Below are 14,220 nucleotides of genomic sequence, written 5' to 3' on the forward strand. Positions count from 1 at the left end.
TCTTATTAGGTAATAAATCAGAAGCTGATGGAAATTGCCTACTGACTGGGGAAGTGGCTGCCATAATATTGCCAAGAGATGATCTTTTGGCCAATAATTCGAGGGACAGACGTTTTTCAGTTAGTGTGATATCGTGTTCAAGGACCCGTGTTGCTCTGGTGATAAAATTATCAAGGGTCCCTGAAACACAGCCCCCGGTGGTGCCCTGAACAAACTTTCTGCCGGATCTTAGTGAAGTCATCTTCGTAGAAAAGGAGGGGAATATGGCCTATTTCAATGTACTACAACCCAGGATAAGCAAACTATTCAGATAGCCTGCCGTGACTTGTGAAACTTGAACAATTAAAAGGCAGAACAATAAAAGTAGTCAATTACCAGCCCAGTTCGTGAATAGCGGTCTTAAGTGTCCGTTGTACGCAAACAACAATCAGTCTTGGAGGGGTGGCCCGTCCCGTCCACGTCCGGCCACGAACGGCAACAAACGGCCCGCTCTTTGCCCGGTCTTCGCTCCGGGCGCGTTCCGCTGGCGCGTAGAGGCGAAGCTCTTATGCTGCTCTGTTGTTGGAAAAGGGGGCGGAGCCGGGAAGAGGACGCAGGTGTGCTGGATCAGGCAACAACGAGCACCCTGGTCCTCGCAGTCCCGGAATAGCGAAGTTACACAGCAGCCTCCCCAAACAAAGTCCGATGATTTCAGCAGCTCCAGGTAGAGGGATTCACCAGCTTCCAAATATCCGACAGCCCAAATGAGCGAGCGGCACCCGTGAAGCGGGGGCCGCGAGCGGTAAAATACTGGATGGGGGCGGAGCCGGGAAGAGGACGCAGGTGTGCTGGATCAGGCAACAACGAGCACCCTGGTCCTCGCAGTCCCGGAATAGCGAAGTTACACAGCAGCCTCCCCAAACAAAGTCCAATGATTTCAGCAGCTCCAGGTAGAGGGATTCACCAGCTTCCAAATATCCGACAGCCCAAATGAGCGAGCGGCACCCGTGAAGCGGGGGCAGCGAGCGGTAAAATACTGGATGGGGGCGGAGCCGGGAAGAGGACGCAGGTGTGCTGGATCAGGCAACAACGAGCACTCTGGTCCTCGCAGTCCCGGAATAGCGAAGTTACACAGCAGCCTCCCCAAACAAAGTCCGATGATTTCAGCAGCTCCAGGTAGAGGGATTCACCAGCTTCCAAATATCCGACAGCCCAAATGAGCGAGCGGCACCCCATAAATACTACTAGCTCTCCTATTAGCCAAAAATTACTAGTATTGCTATTTTTGGTATTTTCTTTGGAACTCTTGTTGTGTCATCATGTAGCACTCTGGTGTCAATTATTTGTAAAGCTTTGAAAACATATAACCCACTAATGCAGTCTTATTTATTTCCATTTAGTTGCCTACAATGGATAATCAGTCATTCAAATTAATCCTACGGTTGAAGCTGGGTGGAACTGGAAGTGGGACCTCGCTTGTGGAGTTGTAATGCCTTCCCTGTTGTTCCTTCATCTATATACTATAACTAATATGGAGTGAAGTGAACTAGTTAACTTAGTAAGCAAGCAACTAACTGCTATTGTTTTTTATCTAGGTTGTTGTAGACAATATAGGTTATGGCTGCAATCCCCATAATGGTCAAGATATTTAGAGAAGTATAACTCTATAACTAAGCACTAGACTCTTTCTTACAAGCACATAAACAGGCTGCATAAAAGCCGAAGGCAGCAGTGCAAAGTAAAAGTAAAACCAACTACTTCAGGCATAAATTTAGATGAAATAAAATAGTTTCCCCTATATTTAATTTACAAGGAAACCCACCCTCTCCTCCCACACAACATGCTAATCCCTCTCCCCAACAAACAGGCATAAGCTCCAATGTCGCAAAATTCAAAATGTCCAAAGAAAGTCAAACCCGGTCTCAACTCGCTTCCCATCCTCTCAACCCAGCCCCAACAACAAGGCTCTTCCACCAAAACTAAAAATTAAAAAGGGCTAAAAGAGGGCATTTTGGAGGTTGGTCTGTAGCCGGTCCATTTTGGTGGGTTGGCTCTGGACAGATTCCAGCTGCTGCAGGATGCAGTGCAGTGTGGTAAATAAAATATTACGCTCTATGTATTTCAGAATATCAATAGGATCATGCATAAAGCAAGAGGCTGAGTCTGTGGTATCAGGTTCTAAAAGGGCTTTATTCCAATAACTCGAGTCAAAGGGAGAATATTACCATCACCAAAAAAGGATCTGGAAAGGGACTCAAAAGTATTCTCAATATTCTCAAAACATTATTCACAGAGTACAGTATATATACATTTCTCAATTGTACGTAAGCAAAAGAGCAAGAGAGAATGAGATAAGAGCATGTGGGCGTGTAAGTAGGCGTGAAGGTGGGCGTCCATGTGGGCGTCCACTTGATGATAATGGGTAATTTGTCATGTGTGGGTGGATACCTGGAGAATCCTGCAATGTCAGCAGAAATATTTGGCAGAGATGCGTGCGCAGTCACATGACGTGTGATAGACGTGCAACTAGAGGGAGAAAGGGACTTGACATTTAGCTCTACATGTGGAGACAAAAGTCTGGGGTTATGTCAACCTAATCCCAAATCATATCTAACATCCTATGTTTAAAGAACTATGTTATCCAAAAAGAAAGGTCTCTCGAACAAAATCTATTCTATACTGACTGTGAGTGCGTGTACAAGCGTCTAAGTGTCTACACTAGATGCGAGGGCAGAAATCTTCCATAGTAACAGGGCTATGAATTACTTGCATAAAGACAGAGAAGCCGGGCCCTTTGCTCGATAGCTGGAAGAATGTTTACTTAAACTACTAGACAGGAATGCATTGGGTAGGGAGTGGAGCAGATAATCTCGAAGGTGAAATACAGTTATTGGCAGGCAACAGGCTGGAGTCAGGCACCGTTAGCCGCGCAGGGAATAGGACAAAGTTCATGGATACAGATGCGAGCTCAGACTGGAGCTTTCAGAGGCAGAAGGCAGGAAAAGGCTTAACGGCAGAATCAGGGCCTACTCGCCTAGACTGAAAAATGGGATAAATGAACCATATAAAGCCGGTGGCCTTTCATACTTAGAAATAGAATATCCGGCCCATTCATGGCGGATCTGAAAGAGGACATGTTGACGGTGGACGCACAAGTGTTTGCGTCTTCATAACTGGAACTGGAGGGAACATACATGTACTTGTGATTTATACATGAAACCGTTGGGGTCCAAGATAGGGGACATAACTGATCATAAAAATCCATATTTCCACATTCCCTCCTTGTCCCCTACTTGCCCTTAAGAGATATCAATCTTCATCAATCCGTTGATCTGTTCATATAACATCATTTGTTCTTCTTTTTTCTTCCGGGATGAATGAAATTTTGGTGGTGGAATACACGATGTGGCACACAGACCACAAATCGCTGGTCCACATTGTAGGCATAAGCAGCAACTGAATAGTATGAGAAAGCCAATACCTAGGAAGGATAGGACCCTCCATCCAAAGGTAGATAATACACTCCAAAACCAACCGGACCAAGTCCAGGTGCCTGGATTCTGGTGTATCTGGCTTACAATCTTATGAAGGCGAGTTATGGCTTTATATACAGATGGCGAATTTTCTGGTATGAAAATGCAACAGCTTGATCCGATGACCCTACAAGCTCCGCCCCTATCGGCCAGGATAACGTCAAGGACAAGACGATTTTGAAGCACAACAATCCGCATAGCAGACTGCTCTTCTTTTAAATTGCCTAAGGCGGAAATAGTTTCGTTCACTACTGCTTCAAGGGTTCTGGTTAATCTACGTATCAGCTTACTATTGGTAACTGTACCTATATAGGGAAAGAGACCTTTATTGAAATCTGTGTATTTTTCCCATGCTGTCTCAGTGTAATCGACTATTGGGAGATCTCTCCGTTCTCTATTGTGTACTAAATGAGTATTTCTATGATAATCAGGAGGAGCTAGGAAAACAGGTGGCAAAAGGAATCCGATGTAGCAGGTACCATCCCAATCTAGAGGTAGGCGTATATATGCGGTCTGGCCACATATAAAGTAGGAATGACGAGAAGCTCTAAATGTAGACTTGCCTTGATCACTGAATTTTATTACAGTGGTGCATTTACTATGGCCCATGTGTATGGAGCCATTCTTTCTTATACATAATTCCCCTTTTACTGGGAATACGGACATGGCGGGCAAGATTGGTGTAGCTTCAGATTCAACGTTCAGGATCATGAGGTTAAGTGTAAAATTACCTAATCCATATACTTCATTTTCTAGATCAGTTCCTGTTCTTTTGGGAAGTCCCTCCTTGTTAGGGTAGCAGACTTTAAGCAAAACTAAGTTCAGGTTTCCCCATACCCAGTTGTCTTGATAAACTGCGGAATTCGAATCTAGGGAATTAATCAAACTAAACCATGCTCCACAGGAGCCATTGTGTGTGAACGGATAGAGAAAGAGGGGCAAAACTCCCTTATAGTTCTGATAGGGGGGGAGTCGGCCACAGACCCAGCAGTCTGTAGCATTGCTAGTCTGATGTGAATGGTGCAGCATCTGAATAAAGGTATTGTTGCGTAAGGCAAGTCGATATGATAGCTCATAGGATGGCAGATCACTAAATGTGTGCTTTATGGTATCATTAGTGGAGGAGTATAAGAGTGAGGCAATAGGAGGAAAAATAGCATGTAGTATTAAGCTGATACATATTATCGTGATGCACATCTTGCTCTTTTTTATCAATATTATTGTCCAAGATCTTATGCAAGCCAGAATACATGTTCAACCGCTTCACCACCTAGTGGACTTAATTGATCAAACGGGTTCTGACTTTTTAGATCTAAGTTTAGCTTTGTGGAAACTGCTGGGGAGTCTCCTCTAGAAAATGGTGTTCAAAATCCAAAATCCAAGTTCAAAGTCTTTTTCCTTTGTAAAAGAGTGGTGAAGGTGCAACCATCTTTTCCGCCCTTTGACTTTAACGGCCGTCCCCGTGGTCCAGAGCACTGACTTTGGCGCCTTCCATCCAGGAGCGATGGAGTATTCTTTGACCTGGGTGTTGTCAGGGAAGGCGGCAGCAACCTGCGAACAACAAGAGAGTAGTGCAGACATCAAGGAAGCCAGGTAATCTGTCAGCATGTTATTATCAACATCAGTAATCTTTTAGGCATTGGAGTGCCCCACATATTTGGTGGTCTACCAAAGACCACTTCATAGGGAGATAAGCCTGTTCTAGAATGAGCTACCCTTCGCATGTAAAAGAGGGCAACCGGCAGGGCTACCATCCAATCTACACCTTTGTCTGCGCAAATTTTTAATGTCTGATTATGTCTTTCTACAAGGCCTGCTGCTTCAGGATGTCGCACACAATGGAATTTCCAGGTATACCCTAACAGAAGGGACACCTGCTTCATTAGTACCAGGACATATTTGTAACCTCTACATCTGTTTATTTGGATATAATCCATTTGGAGCACTTCAAAAGGGTGGTCAGGTGGATGGAATCCACCTTGTTCCATCGGAATGCCTTTACCTGGATTGAATTGGCAACAGATCATACATGTTCTGACCTTTTGTTTCGCTGCTGCACGCAGGTGCTTGTTGAACCATATATTCTGTAAGCTATCTATCATTGCTTTCTCTCCTAAGTGTGCAGGACTATGTGCGGTATTTATGATTATTTGTACCATTGAATCAGGAAGAAACCATGTGGATTTGCCCTTTGTCATCCAACCCTGATCAGTCAGTACCCCTCCTTGTTCCGATCATTTCTTTAATTCGTCTACAGTAGCATGTGTCTGTATGTCTTGTACATCCTTGGAAGGATCCCTAACTGTCATGGCTTTGGACACTTATTGAACCTGTAACTTTGTCATGTCTAGTGGGGTCTGAGCTGTCTGTTTAGCTGTTCGGTCTGCCAGATCATTGCCTTGGGAAATGGTATCTGTGGCTCTAGTATGTGCTTTACATTTTAGGATAGCTATGGCTGTTGGTAAATGTATTGCTTCCAGTAGGGCTTGAATATGGGGGCCATGCTGTATCTTGGCCCCATGAGAGGTCAAGAAACCTCTTTCTCGCCAGAGAATCGGTGTAAATGTTTACTCTCAGGTGCTTAGCTCTTATGCACGCTTGTGTCAGGGCGATGAGCTCTGCTGCTTGTGCTGACAATATGTCTATTCTTTTAGTCTCTATTATTACAGTATCAGTAGTCACTGCATATGCTGCCACTAATTCTCCCGCCCCTGTCCTCATGCATGAGCCGTCAACTTATAGTGTTAGGTCGGGGTCTGGGAGTGCAACGTCTGTCAAGTCTTGTCTTGGTTTAGTCACGGTATGTATTACTTCAACACAGTCGTGTGGTGAAACGCTTTCTGTACTGGAGGGCAAAAGGGTAGCAGGATTCAGTATGTTGCATCGTCTGATCTCTATGTGTGGTTGAAATAACGTTGGCTCATAGCCTGTCAGTCTAGCTACAGTCAGGTGTTGTGTTTGTGTCCGTTTCAAGAGAACCTCTACTGCGTGTGGTACTTGTACTGTCAGAGGGTGGCCCAGCACTATCAAGTCACTTTGTCTTATGGCTAAGGCCGTTGCTGTAACTGATTTTAGGCACGCAGGCAAAGCCTGTGCTACTGGGTCTAATGTACTAGAAAAATAAGCACAGGGCTCGTGTTTTCCTGCATGATCTTGTGTTAGGACAGATAGTGCTGTTCCATCCCGCTCTGTCACAAAAAACATAAACGATTTGTTGTAATCAGGGTTTGCTAAAACTGGTGCTTGACATAAAGCTCTCTTTAATTCTTCAAATGCCACAGTGTGTTCTTGTGTCCAAGGGAGGACTTTAGTAGAAGCTGTATTAGGGGCTTGGACTAATTCCCCTGAAAGATCACAATAAAACATGAGAAAAAGGGGAAAGCACCATACCTATTTCCTCGGCTTAATTTCTAAGGGGGCTAATTTCTAAGGGGCTTGCGAGAAGCGAACCTCCTCAGGGGCCAGCAGAAAGCCAATATTCTCCTCCTTCCCCCCCTTTTTGACAGGAGGAAATCTGAAACAGATTTCACTGCTGTCAAACACTATCAAACCCTGTGTCTTGTCAACACTATTAATCCCTGTGTGTAGCTACTGGGCGTAAGCAAAATTATAGGAGATACACAGCGTATTTGAAACGGCGAGAAATCCTTCAAATTAATGTACAAACCTCATTGTGTTAGCTCATAAGCTGGCCAAATGACATCTCATATGCAAATGTCCCTATTACATGAACCTACACCAACCTGAAGTCAATATTAATGCTAGTAGGCCCTAATAGGAATGCTAAATTACCTAAATATTCGGAAAACCAAGTTTAAGAACAGTTGTTAATGTTGATAATTAATAATTTATCTGCTAAAGAAATCAGTCATTTTGCAATAATTTCCACCTATACAATAAATAGCCTAATTTAAAAACAAGTCAACTTTTGGGGCCACCACTTACAAGAATGAGCTTACTAAAGCAAACTTTAAAAAGGAAATCCTGTCAGATATTTTCTCATTACCCTAAATACCGAGCCTCATTTGTCACTCTGTGGTGGCAGTCCTTATTTAAAACAGGCCTTTCAAGAGTTAAGATGCGAGTGCACAGATCATAATTGTTCCTTAATGTCCAATCTGGAAACATATGACCGAGGCTGCCTGTCTATAAGAGAAAGGCAGTTATGTGAAAAATATTTTAGTCTTGCATAGCCTTTTTCTTTTGTTTCATTCATCTCCAACACCAATTAGACATACACTGATAACGTGTTGTCTGCTATTTTGACAGCATGATAATGGTAATATCATGTCTGTGAATTTTAGTAATTGTGAACAAGTTCCAGCCAAGCGTTGTGCAAAGATTGCCGTCGTCACGACCATCTCTGTACTTGCACAGGAGAACTTTGTATTAAACGCTAAACAGACTGGTCAATACAACACAAAAACAAAACATATATAAAATACATATGCCAAGCCATCAGTATACCAAGCACAGAAAGCATAGACAATTACACTAACATATATAAATGAGCAGTGATGCGCAATTATAGTACCTACAGCTCAGAGGCGAACACTCTGGCCTGCTTAATTTGTCAGGCTTATAATCAATAACTTATTTACCTGCCCTATACACCCCCATCTGAAATCACCGTGTCAAGTCTGACACACAGAATCAGCAAGAATAATCAAAAACGAAGAACACACGAACCTGTTTGTTTTTTTTTTTCATAAAAATGAGCTATGCATCTTCGTCAACACAATGTACCCTAATGTCCCAGACGAAGACGCACCTCTCATCTCTCCCCACAGACTTTTAACCACTGGATCATTTATCCAATGCAACTGGTGGCAGTTTGTGGCCACAATTCAAAAATGTCTGAATTTGAAAATCGTTTTTATATAGGCACATAGCCCTTAAAATTCCAAGCAAGAGCAACATTTTACTTTCTGGCCAGAAGCAATATAACATTTGCTAAAAAATAAAACAAATCTTCTCCATAGACATTTCCCCGGGGCACTGGTTTAGCACAGAATAGACCAAGGGAATCTTTCTCGACTTACATTTCTCAGCTGCCCTGTCTTATCAGAGAAGCTAAAAATAGCCCCTCAGCGCGGCCTAAGCCTGGGCTGCCAGCCAACTTTTTTCGTTGTTCCGGCTGCAGGCATTACACAGATGCGATGTCAGAGAAGCTTTCTAAGCAGTGCCTCTGTTCTGCTCCTCTCACCGGCCCCCACCTACACTGGCTACAAGGTCAGAATCTGTCTCCGATTTCTGTATCACATACTGCTCTACACAGCCCCCACCTTCTCCTCACTCTGAAGCTGTCAAAGACAAAAAGACTACTCAATTCCATAAAAACTGCAATAATTCGCTCAATTGAAAAATTATTTTTACATACAATTTGCACTCAGGGGGTCATAATCTCACCGACTTGACCCAGCACATTGGCTCACTGGACCACCAAGAACACAAACCTGTATTCTTGAACAATTTGCAAATTCGAAATACCCACAATTCTTTTTTCAAGCTAAACTTTTCAAAAATTACTTTTTCGTTAGCACTTTGTACATTAGGGGTGTCATCAAATCACAGGTGTTGCTCCTTCTCTAGCTACACCCCTCTCAATTTCCTATTGACAACGTAGTCAAATGTTGGACCATGTAAACACCAGCTATGCGCTGTTCATTTGGTGGGTGGCTCAAGAACCTTTGGGCTACTATATCATTATTATATGTATCGTGGTACTTGCGGTGGCACTCTAACTGGTCTTTCTACTGGGGCCACTCTTGCTAGGTCCTCTGAAAGGACGGGATAAATACCAGCAACGTCAGTATTTCTTTCTCTGTCAGCCTGCGCTCATTTTACCTGCTCCACTTCCTCCTGTAACATCTTTTCCTTGGCTTTTCCAGACTCCAGTCTACTTCTCTCTGCTTCGTGAAACACTTACTCTGACCTCCTATGTGACTCCTTGCGCCAAAACTCAATGGCATCCTTCCAAGCTGGTCTACATTTTCTCTTTCATAAGAGTGTTTCGTTGTCTATCTACTTGTTCTGCTTTTACTCGGATACCTTCCTCAACTTACACGTTTTCTCGGGCTTTCTCTGAATCCTCCCTACTTTTCTCTTCTTTTCTGAGCGCTTACTCTGTGCGTCTATGCTATTCTTTACGCCATAATTCAATGGCATCTTTCTGTTACTGTCTGGCTATCTTTTTCCATAATTCTTCTTCTACTCTCATGATGCAATCTGCATCCCATGTCCCAACTGCGGGCCACCTCTGACTTTCTGGTAAATCCTTGGTGTAGTCCACCCATAAATCAAGAAATAATACGGCATCTAGGCCATGCTTATGATACATAAAGTACCCTGGAGTGTCCCTAGGTGGAATGGGAACAGCTTCTTCGAGTACCCCTTTTCTAGTTTTGATCTGTCTTAATTTTGAAAAGAGCGGCATTTTTAGACCTTATTACTTGAACACACTTAATACAATAAACACAATAATGAACAGTCATTCACACCACAATATGTAGAACGTATTTAAAACATTTAACATTTAACATTTAACGAACAACAATGGCCATTAGGGAACTAATCACTTAGCATAATACTCGACACTAACTAGGTGATTCTGAATTATATACTAGACATACTAGATATACTGCTAAACAGTACAGATACACTGCTGAAACAGTGCAGACCGGATTTGTGTACCCAAACCCGTCTTGACCGGCACAACCTATGTGCACGTCAGAACGCCTCCCCGGCAATGGTACTCACCGGGTAGCTCGGAACGGAAGGCCTCGGAACTGAACTGGACTGGACTGGACCGGACTGGACTCGACGCGGAACTTCGGAACTTCGGAACTTCGGAATCTGGTGGGCCTCTGTATACCTCGGACACAGCTCTCTCGCAGGTGGGCTCTGGGTAGGACAATCTGCGTTCCTCACCGCCTCGTATGGATGCCTGGTCGCAGTCTGTCCCCTTCGTTGGCCTGAGGGAGTTGGCGGGAAGACCCGCGACGTGCGCGCTTGAAGTCCGTCACGGCTATGGAAGGGGGCAAAATTGGACCTTCATCTCCGGCGTGTGGGGAAAGAGATTAAACTGTTCGGGCGCCATTATGTGGTAAATAAAATATTACGCTCTATGTATTTCAGAATATCAATAGGATCATGCATAAAGCAAGAGGCTGAGTCTGTGGTATCAGGTTCTAAAAGGGCTTTATTCCAATAACTCGAGTCAAAGGGAGAATATTACCATCACCAAAAAAGGATCTGGAAAGGGACTCAAAAGTATTCTCAATATTCTCAAAACATTATTCACAGAGTACAGTATATATACATTTCTCAATTGTACGTAAGCAAAAGAGCAAGAGAGAATGAGATAAGAGCATGTGGGCGTGTAAGTAGGCGTGAAGGTGGGCGTCCATGTGGGCGTCCACTTGATGATAATGGGTAATTTGTCATGTGTGGGTGGATACCTGGAGAATCCTGCAATGTCAGCAGAAATATTTGGCAGAGATGCGTGCGCAGTCGCATGACGTGTGATAGACGTGCAACTAGAGGGAGAAAGGGACTTGACATTTAGCTCTACATGTGGAGACAAAAGTCTGGGGTTATGTCAACCTAATCCCAAATCATATCTAACATCCTATGTTTAAAGAACTATGTTATCCAAAAAGAAAGGTCTCTCGAACAAAATCTATTCTATACTGACTGTGAGTGCGTGTACACGCGTCTAAGTGTCTACACTAGATGCGAGGGCAGAAATCTTCCATAGTAACAGGGCTATGAATTACTTGCATAAAGACAGAGAAGCCGGGCCCTTTGCTCGATAGCTGGAAGAATGTTTACTTAAACTACTAGACAGGAATGCATTGGGTAGGGAGTGGAGCAGATAATCTCGAAGGTGAAATACAGTTTTTGGCAGGCAACAGGCTGGAGTCAGGCACCGTTAGCCGCGCAGGGAATAGGACAAAGTTCATGGATACAGATGCGAGCTCAGACTGGAGCTTTCAGAGGCAGAAGGCAGGAAAAGGCTTAACGGCAGAATCAGGGCCTACTCGCCTGGACTGAAAAATGGGATAAATGAACCATATAAAGCCGGTGGCCTTTCATACTTAGAAATAGAATATCCGGCCCATTCATGGCGGATCTGAAAGAGGACATGTTGACGGTGGACGCACAAGTGTTTGCGTCTTCATAACTGGAACTGGAGGGAACATACATGTACTTGTGATTTATACATGAAACCGTTGGGGTCCAAGATAGGGGACATAACTGATCATAAAAATCCATATTTCCACAGCAGCAATGGCCTGGTGTTGTCTGTGTGGGAGGGGCTGGCAGCAGTTCATGGAAGCGGGCAGTGGCATCGGCAATGGGATGGCCGGGAGTTGAGTGGGACCAACTGCACTGGGGCACAGCTGAGAGGCGTATGTTTCCTACTCTGCCTCCTCTTCCATGACCATCAGTCACTGGTACTCTTGCAGGATATGCTCCAGTCTCTGCTGCAGAGACAGGTCTCTATCTTCTGCCTGGTGAGTAGTTCAGCAGGACCAACAGGAGCAGCTATATTGAAAGAAACAAAAAAGACAAACTGTAAATAATTGTCTATGCAAACAATTGTTTTAAATGTGTGGGTGACACAGTAGCAGTACATTGCTAGTCCCCTAGGGCCATTGTAATTTGATGTTATTACGATTAGGAGAGTAAGAAGGCCAATTTTATGTTTCACCCACACATGCCTTGCACAAAAAAGCACTAAGTGGCAGAAAAGTATTAAAAAGCAGAACAACACCAGATTAAAAAACAGTGATTTGATTATTTTTTTATGCTTACGGCTTTTCAAGGAGCTATAAACAGATACTTTGAGTTGAAAATAAATTACCTCTTATTAGTGAGTATGGCATTACGCACTATGGAGTACAAGGTGTATGTTGTGCTAAAATAATGAAGCAATGTTCATTGCTAGCCAGCACATCAGGTAGTTTGCTTACTGTCTGCAACTGGGGCACCTGTAGTTGACAGTTATCCATTTTTAATTCCAAAAACCCTGCTCTTCTCCAAATGCATTATTCTTTATCCTTACTCCAAAGAATCAGATGAACAATAAATGAGATACTCGGTCATACACCTCATGCATGAAATACGGATCCTAATATTATGCGGTCTCCCTTAAGTAGCTGTTGGGGAAAATGATGGATGGCGATACAGGTAATGGAACAGGCTATAGAGATTGTATTTGGCATATTCATCACTGTGTATCCCATACACCAAACTTAACATTTAATCATGCACTTACTCCCACTTCAGTCTGTGGCCTCACCTACCACCATATATTATTTCTAACAAATTCCTTAGTTAGGCAGTAAGCAAGGAAAGAAAGCTTGACTTACTCAACTGCAGGGTAGGGTAGAGAAATTTACAGGTAGGGTAGACTTTTTAGATATAGAATAGAGGGGCCACGACACTGATCATCGATTCGTCATCTTTGGCTTATTTAGTTACTGTGCAATTCAAAAGGGAAAAATCTGAACAGTAGTAAAATATATCGCTTATGTGATACCGTGAAATATATTCTGGAATCACTTCACTTTATATGGTTATAAAATGAAGTGTGGTACATGCCAAGAATGGATTTTCCAATTTGGTTGGCTGGGATGGAAGAACTTAGCGAATAATAAAGGAGTGAGGAACTATGAGGTGATTGAGTGGGCGAAACAAAACAACACACCTTTCCAATGCATTGAAAACATTGCAAATGTCGCATTAACTGAAGCAGATGCACATTGCACAGCCAATACTGCAGTCATGAATAGTTGGCAAAAAAAATGTCACAGGTAAGGAGGGGTGCGAAAAATGATGGATGGGATATATGTGGCTCACTTAACAAACATAGTGAGTCAAGAGAGTGGACGAAAAAATTAAAAATACACTCCACTTTGAATTATAGCTCTGGTAACCCTACATAAACAAGGTAAGCAAAGTAGGTGAGCAGCATGTGCCTAACAAGAAGAGCTTCCTTGCTTATTCATCCAAACAATCCAAATATTCATTCATCCTTTCATTCTAAAACACTCAGCCACCATTATTAAGCTTTACTTTCTCTCGCCCAGTCTTTCACCAAAATTTCCAATCCATTATCCATCCATTCAATGGCAACTTTCACCCACCCACTCTTTCACTCATAGACCATTTAATTTCTTTTAAACGTCTGTTCTTTCATGTGTCCCTCAAGCCATAAGTGCTTCTCATGTGAGCTTTTGCTGAGTTGCAGATAGAAGAGGCCATAATAACAACTCAACCACAGCTGTGGCTGGCAAAGCTGGGGGCAGGGGTCACTTCATGGCCATGTGTTGATGACAGTGCCCTGGCACTACCTAGTGAGTATAGTAATTGCCAAAAATGATATGCCTGACCAGTGTCTGTCCCTGCTACCGCTTCCTCCCTCCAACTAATCAACCTCCTCATGCAGTGGCATTGGAGCCGACATCACCAATGTTCAGTGTGGCTAGAATGAAACATTATACATATTTTAGATGCCAGATACGCAACCCGAAATACAACTGCAGTACATAATACAGTTCAATTAACACTGCAGTATCTTCTAAATATCACTCTGGGCAAGTGATTGGTTCGCAAAGTTAGACAAGCCAGGGGTGAAATAATGGTCACTGAAAGGCATATGGTGTTGGTTGGCAAATGCCATGGGAGTGGGACCTCATAC

Source organism: Triturus cristatus, chromosome 7 (assembly GCF_964204655.1).
Source record: "Triturus cristatus chromosome 7, aTriCri1.1, whole genome shotgun sequence".
NCBI lineage: Eukaryota > Metazoa > Chordata > Amphibia > Caudata > Salamandridae > Triturus > Triturus cristatus.